Raw genomic sequence first — 6,893 nt, 5'->3', positions numbered from 1 at the left:
GGTCTTCTGGCTTTCATAGTCTCTGGTGAGAAGTCTGGTGTAATTCTAATAGGTCTGCCTTTATATGTTACTTGACCTTTTCCCCTTATTGCTTTCAATATTCTTTCTTTGATTTGTGCATTTGGTGTTCTATTATGTGACAGGAGGAATTTCTTTTCTGGTCCAATCTATTTGGAGTTCTGTAGGCTTCTTGAGTGATTATGGGCATCTTTTTCTGTAGGTCAGGGAAGTTTTCTTCTATAATTTTGCATTTTCTTTGACTATTGTGTCAATGTTTTCATGGAATCTGCTGCCCCTGAGATTCTCTCTTCTATCTCTAGTATTCTGTTGGTGACTCCTGATCTCTTTCCTAGGTTTTCTATCCCCAGGTTTTGTGATTTATTTATTGTTTCTATTTCCATTTTTAAATCCTCGATGGTTTTGTTCAATTCCTTCACCTCTTTGGTTGTGTTTTCCTGTAGTTCTTCAAGGGATTTTTGTGTTTCCTTTTTAAGGGCGTCTACTTGTTTACCTGTGTTGTCCTGTATTTCTTTAAGGGAGTTGTTTATGTCCTTATTAAAGTCCCCTAACATCCTCATGAGATGTGATTTTAAATCCAAATTTTGCTTTTGCGGTGTGTTTGGATATCCAGTGTTTTCTTTGGTGGGAGAACTGGGCTGTGATGATGCCAAGTAGTCTTGGTTTCTATTGCTTAGGTTCCTGTGCTCGTCTCTCACCATCAGGTTGTCTCTGGTGTTAGCTTGCCTTGCTTTCTCTGACAGTGGCTTGACCCTCCTGTAAGCCTGTGTGTCAGCACTCCTGTAGATCTCCTGTTTTACATTCAGATCTGGGTACAGAGAGCTATGGGACCAATTCAGCTCCTGGTGCAGGCAGAAATTGGAAGGGTCCTTTCCCAGACTACTCCTGGGTTTGTGTATTTTGAGACCTCCAGGCAGGTTGCCAGAGCAGAAGAGTTGGTCTTACCTCTGCTCTTCAGTGTGTCAGTGCTCCTTGGCAACTGGCTTTCAGCTCTAGGCACAGGCAGAAACCAGAAGGATCCTGCCTCTGACTGCTCCTAGCTTCCTGTGCCTAGAGGGCACTAGGCAGGTTCTTCTTGGGCCAGGAATGTGAGCAGAAGTAGAGGTCTCTCCTGAGCTCTCAGGAATGTCCACACTTCTCAGGGTCTAGCTCTCTTCCCAACCGGATTTCAGTACAGAAAGCTGTGGAAACCCATTCAGCTCCAGGCGCAGTCACCTTTTCAGTGATTATGTTTCATGGTCTGTATCTTTATGCTGAAGCCATGTTGGTTTAATGACTAGAGTTTATTACATATTTTGAAATCAGGTGGTACTTCCTATTTTATTCTTTTTTGCCCACGATTGCTTAGTCTCTTTAGGGTTTTTTCAAGGTTCTCTACAAATTTAGTGTCATTTGATTTATTCCTGAGAAGAATGTCATTGGTTTGAATAGAGATTGCAACCTGAATTGAGAAAATGTCTTCACAAGATCTAGCTGTAGGGCATTTTCTTAGTCCTTGATGATGAAGACCCAGCCCATTGTGGGTGGTGGATGTTCCTGGTTCCATAAGACAGCAGGCTGAGGGGTTGGGGATTTAGCTCAGTGGTAGAGCACTTGCCTAGCAAGCACAAGGCCCTGGGTTCAGTCCTCAGCACTGGGGAAAAAAAAGACAAAAAGATAGCAGGCTGAACAAACCAGTAGGTAGCATTTCTCCATGGCTTCTGCGTCAGCTCCTGTTTACAGGTTCCTGCCCTCACCTCACTGCTTTTGGTGATGAACAGTTCTATGGAGCTGTGGGTAAAATGAACCCCTTCCTCCCCAAGCTGCTTTTATTCATTGTGTTCCCTTGCAGTGATAGAAATCCTAAGACCAGTTGTTGCTCCATTCTCTGCGGTCCTGTAGAGCTGTTTTCTCTCTGGTTAGATTTATTCTTGGATATTTTGTACCTCTTTGAATAGGATTGTTCTTTAGATTTCCATTTCAAATATGTTGCTACTGGCACACAGCAGCACCACTTCATTTTGTATATTTACTTTGTATCCTGCAACTTGGTTGAATTTATTAGTTCTAATAGGTTTTCTTTACACTTGTGGGATTTTTATATATAAGATCATGTGCTGTGACCTGCACAGCTTTAGGATTGATGTGACTAGGATGATAGGGAATGAAGAGAGGACAGACACACAGACATATGTACAGAAAACCTGGGATTGGGTGATCTCTACACTCTCATAGAAATGAGCCAGCAGCCTGGAAATTTGACATTTATTGTATACTGTTGACCAAAAGGGTGAGTTTATTGACCACAGCTGAATGAGTAGGAAGGAGCTGCTAATCTCATTTGTTGGCCTCTCTAGGGGCAATTTCAGGTTATAGTTATCCAGGGGGAAGAACCTGTGGTGAGTGTTTCTGCTGCACACACTTGGTCAGTTGTTTGTAAATCCTCCTCAGACCAGGGGACTTGTTGGAAGGAAGAGGAGGGTCGTTAGGCTTTGGAGGGACTTAGAGAGAGTTACATAACCAGAATGTGTTACATATATGTATTAATTAAAATTTAAAAACACTCTAGCCTTTTAACCTGGACCACACAGTTTATATTTTTGATGTAATGATATACATTTTTAAATATTTCATAATATTATTTGACAAGTTTTGGACAGTTCTGGGGCTTGAACCCATGACTTCAAATATCCTGGGCAAGTGTCCTATGGCAGAGCTATGTCCTCTGTCTTGTATATTGTATATTCGTCAATAATTTCCTGTAGCTAGAATTTCTTTTAATTATTTATTTATTTACTTGAAGTATGAGTGTTCTATCTGCCAAAAGACGACATTTGTGTGCCAGAAGAGGACATCGGATGACATTATAGAGGTTGTGAGCCACCATGTTGTTTCTGGGAATTAAACTCAGGACCTCTAGAAAAGCAGCCAGTGCTCTTAAATGTTGAGCTACCTCTCCAGCCCTAGAATTATTTTTGATGGTTTTAATTTTTAACATTTGTATTAAAGATATGCACAATTACAGAGAATCATAACACTGCTGGATTTGGTTGTCTTCAGTGAATGAATTCCATACTTCCTATAGTGTCTGTCTTCCTTCCTTCCTCCCTTTTCCCTTCCTTCCTCCCCTCTTCCTTTCTTGCTTCTTTCCTTCCTTTGGTTTTTCAAGTGAGGGTTTTTCTGCACAACCTTGCGCAGAAACTATCTCTGTAGACCAGGCTGGCCTTTGAACTCCCAGAGATCCTCTTGCCTTTGCCTCCCTTAGTGCTGTGCTGCCTCCATTACCACCACCACCACCCAGCCCTTCAATCCTTTGTGTATTTCCATATAAGTAATTGGCATTCTTTCACTCTCACTTGAACTTCCTTAGGATTTCTCTTTGTTTTGTTGGCAATGATTTTCTTCAACTTCTGTCTTTCTGGAAAAGCCTTTATTTCTGTTTCTTTTCTGAAGGACAGTTTGGCTGGGTAGAATACTGGTAGATGGCAGGGGATTTTGTTGTTGTTTGTTTTGTTGTATTTTCTTTCTTGTTTTTTTTTTTTCCAGCACTTAAATTACTTCATTCCAATCTCTGATAAACTTTCAGGGATCTCTTTACAGATGACTTGATGACTTTCTCTTGCAGTTTTTAAAATGTGTTGCCTTTGGCTTTGGGCAGTTTACTTGTGTGCCTTGGCAAGAGCCCCTTCAGGCTGAATCTTTTGGGGGGAGGTTTCAACTTCATGCATAGAGGTGCCTAAATCCTTCCTAAGCCGCAAGAAATTTTCGGTTATTTGTTTAAAATGAGTTCCTGTGTCTGTCTCTTTCTCTGAAATGCCAGTGACTGAGTTGTCAATCTTGTTCACTCAGTGATCCCAGCTTATCTTTACTTAAAAATGTTTGTATTTTTCCTTAGTTACTGGGTAGTAATTGTTTTATTTTTATTATGTGTAAGGGTATGTGCACCACATATCTGCCTCATATCCTTGGAGGCCAGAAGAGGGCATTGGCTTCATTAGAAGTGGAGCTACAGGTGCTGGGACTAGAACTCTGGTCCTCTGGAAGAGCAGCAAGCATTGAGCCACCTTTCCAGCCCCAGGATGGATAATTTTAAAAGCGCTACCTTCAAATTCAGAGACTGTTCCAGCTGTAAGGCTGCTGGTTGCATCCTTATTTCCTCTGTTGAGGTCTTCAGCGCTCAAATTTGGAAATACCTCATTGTATGAAGAGGCATTCCAGGAACCCTAGGTACTTGCTGGATGAGTTCTTATCTGGAAAACAGGAAGTTGAACTTGTAGGTGAGCCAAGGACTATACTTGACCTTCCCCAGGTAGAGGACAAGGTCAGAGACAAGGTCAGAGAAGGGGAAGCCCTTCTAGTAAAGGGAGTCCTCCATTTTGTGTTGAGCTTGGAGGCGCAATCTGGTCTTGATAGACTGCAACCTTAATTAGCAGGGTTTCTCCACAGTGGAGGAAAGGCCTCCTGGTTCAGAACCCATTCTGAACATAATGAGGTATTTCATTTTCTTACTATGCTACCTTATGTTTCTGTGCTCTGTGGGAAAACCTGCTATTCTTTGATAGACTCAACTGGTCTTGGTATTGAAGGGGCCCAACTTGACAAGATGGACTCCATTTTGTAACCAGGCCTCCATTTTATACATTAGGCTCTGTCCTGAGGTTAAACTGTACTGGAAACACCACAGACTTCCAGGAAGGCACCATCCTAGACATGGGCCAATCAGGAGCTAGCAGGAAAATACCTAATGTTCCAGACACTATAGATAGATGTAGATTGCTTAAGCCAAGTGAAATTCTTGTTAGCCAATGATCTTGTGCCAAGTCCCAGTAATGAATGCTAAGCCAATCATGTAGCTGCCAAGTTGAAAAGCCCTCACCCTGCTGCAACCATAACAAAAAGGCTAAACCTTAGGTGCTTGGGGCCTTCTGTACTACCCTCCCCTGCACAGGAGGAACCTGAGGGTCCAAACTCGAACTTGAATTAAGACTCTTTGGTTTTGCACACAAGTTCAACTCCTGGTGGTTTTGGGAACCCTAGGGTCTGAGCATACCAAGTATTGGTTAAAATTTTCATGGTCATTGTGTCCAAATGGTTGATAGAAACAAGATTTATTTCGTTCATGGCTTCAGGGGGTTTCAGCCCAGCCCAGCAGGTAAAGTGTATGTAGTGGCTCTGTGGTGTGTGTGTGTGTGTGTGTGTGTGTGTGTGTGTGTGTGTGTGTGTAGGCTTGTTTACACCCCAGCTGTGGACCAGAAAGCAGAGTGTGACAGAAAGGATTGAGGAGTAATATATAACCACTATCACTAGCTAGGTACCACCTTCCTTAGCCTCCCCAGATAGTGCCACCAACCTAGGGACACACGAGATTACAGGGGACACTTCAAGTTCAGCCATAGCATATTCCTTCAGTTGCTTTCGTTTGAGTGGAGTGGTTTCTTCACTGTTTTGGCTGTATTTGGCCTGAGGACAAGAGCTCAGGGATTCTGATCAGCCACCTTCACTTCACTCCTAAAGTTTCTATCTCTTGCCAGTGTACTGAATACTTTCATCATGAAATAGTGTGATGTCCTGTACAAAGCTTAAGTCCAAGTGGATCAAGGACCTCCACATAAAACCAGATACACTCAAACTAATAGAAGAAAAAGTGGGGAAGAGTCTTGATCATATGGGCACTGGGGCAATTCTCCTGAACAAAACACCAATGGCTTATGCTCTAGGCTCAAGAATGGACAAATAGGACCTCATAAAACTGCAAAGCTCCTGTAATTAATGACAGGACACTGTCATTAGGACAAAATGGCAACCAACAGATTGGGAAAAGATCTTTACCAATCCTACATCTGATAGAGGGCTAATATCCAAAATATACAAAGAAGTCAAGAAGTTAGATTCCAGAGAGCCAAATAACCCTATTTAAAAATGGGGTACAGAGCTAAACAAAACATTCCCAGCTGAGGATTATCGAATGGCCAAAAAGCACTTAAAGAAATGTTCAGCATCCTCAGTCATCAGGGAAATGCAAATCAAAACAACCCTGAAATTCCACTTCACACCAGTCAGAATGGCTAAGATCAAAAACTCAGGTGACAGCAGATGCTGGCGAGGATGTGGAGAAAGAGGAACACTCCTCCATTGTTGGTGGGGTTGTAAACTGGTACAACCACTCTGGAAATCAGTCTGGAGGTTCCTCAGAAAATTGGACATCGCACTACCTGAGGAGACCTGCTATACCTCTTCTTGGCATATACCCAAAAGATGCTCTGACATACAACAAAGACACATGCTCCACTATGCTCATAGCAGCCTTATTTCTAATAGCCAGAAGCTGGAAAGAACCCAGATGCCCTTCAACAGAGGAATGGATTCAAACTATGTGGTACATCTACGCAATGGAGTACTACTTAGCTATCAAAAACAATGACTTCATGAAATTCATAGGCAAATGGAATGAACTAGAAAATATCATCCTGAGTGAGGTAACCCAATCACAGAAAAACACACATGGTATGCACTCATTGATAAGTGGATATTAACCCAAAAGCTTGAATTACTCAAGATGCAATCTACAGACCACAGGAAACTCAAGAAGAAGGAAGACCAAAATGCAGATGCTCCCACTCCTTCTTAAAAGGGGGAACAAAAATATCCATAGGAGGGGAGATGGAGGCAAAGTTTAGAGCAGCGACTCAAGGAACAGCCATTCAGAGCCTGCCACACATGTGGCCCATATATATACAGGCACCAAAACTAGATAAGATGGATGAAGCAAAGAAGCACAGGCTGAAAGGGACCGGATATAGATCTCTCCTGAGAGACACATCCAGAGCATGTCCAATACAGAGGTCAATGCTAGCAGCAAACCATTGAACTAAGAACAGGACCTCCTTTGGGGAATT

The sequence above is a fragment of the Rattus norvegicus genome, chromosome 1 (genome assembly GCF_036323735.1).
Source record: "Rattus norvegicus strain BN/NHsdMcwi chromosome 1, GRCr8, whole genome shotgun sequence".
Taxonomy (NCBI): Eukaryota; Metazoa; Chordata; class Mammalia; order Rodentia; family Muridae; genus Rattus; species Rattus norvegicus.
The sequence above is the reverse complement of the archived record's forward strand: the minus strand, read 5'-3'. Positions refer to the sequence as shown.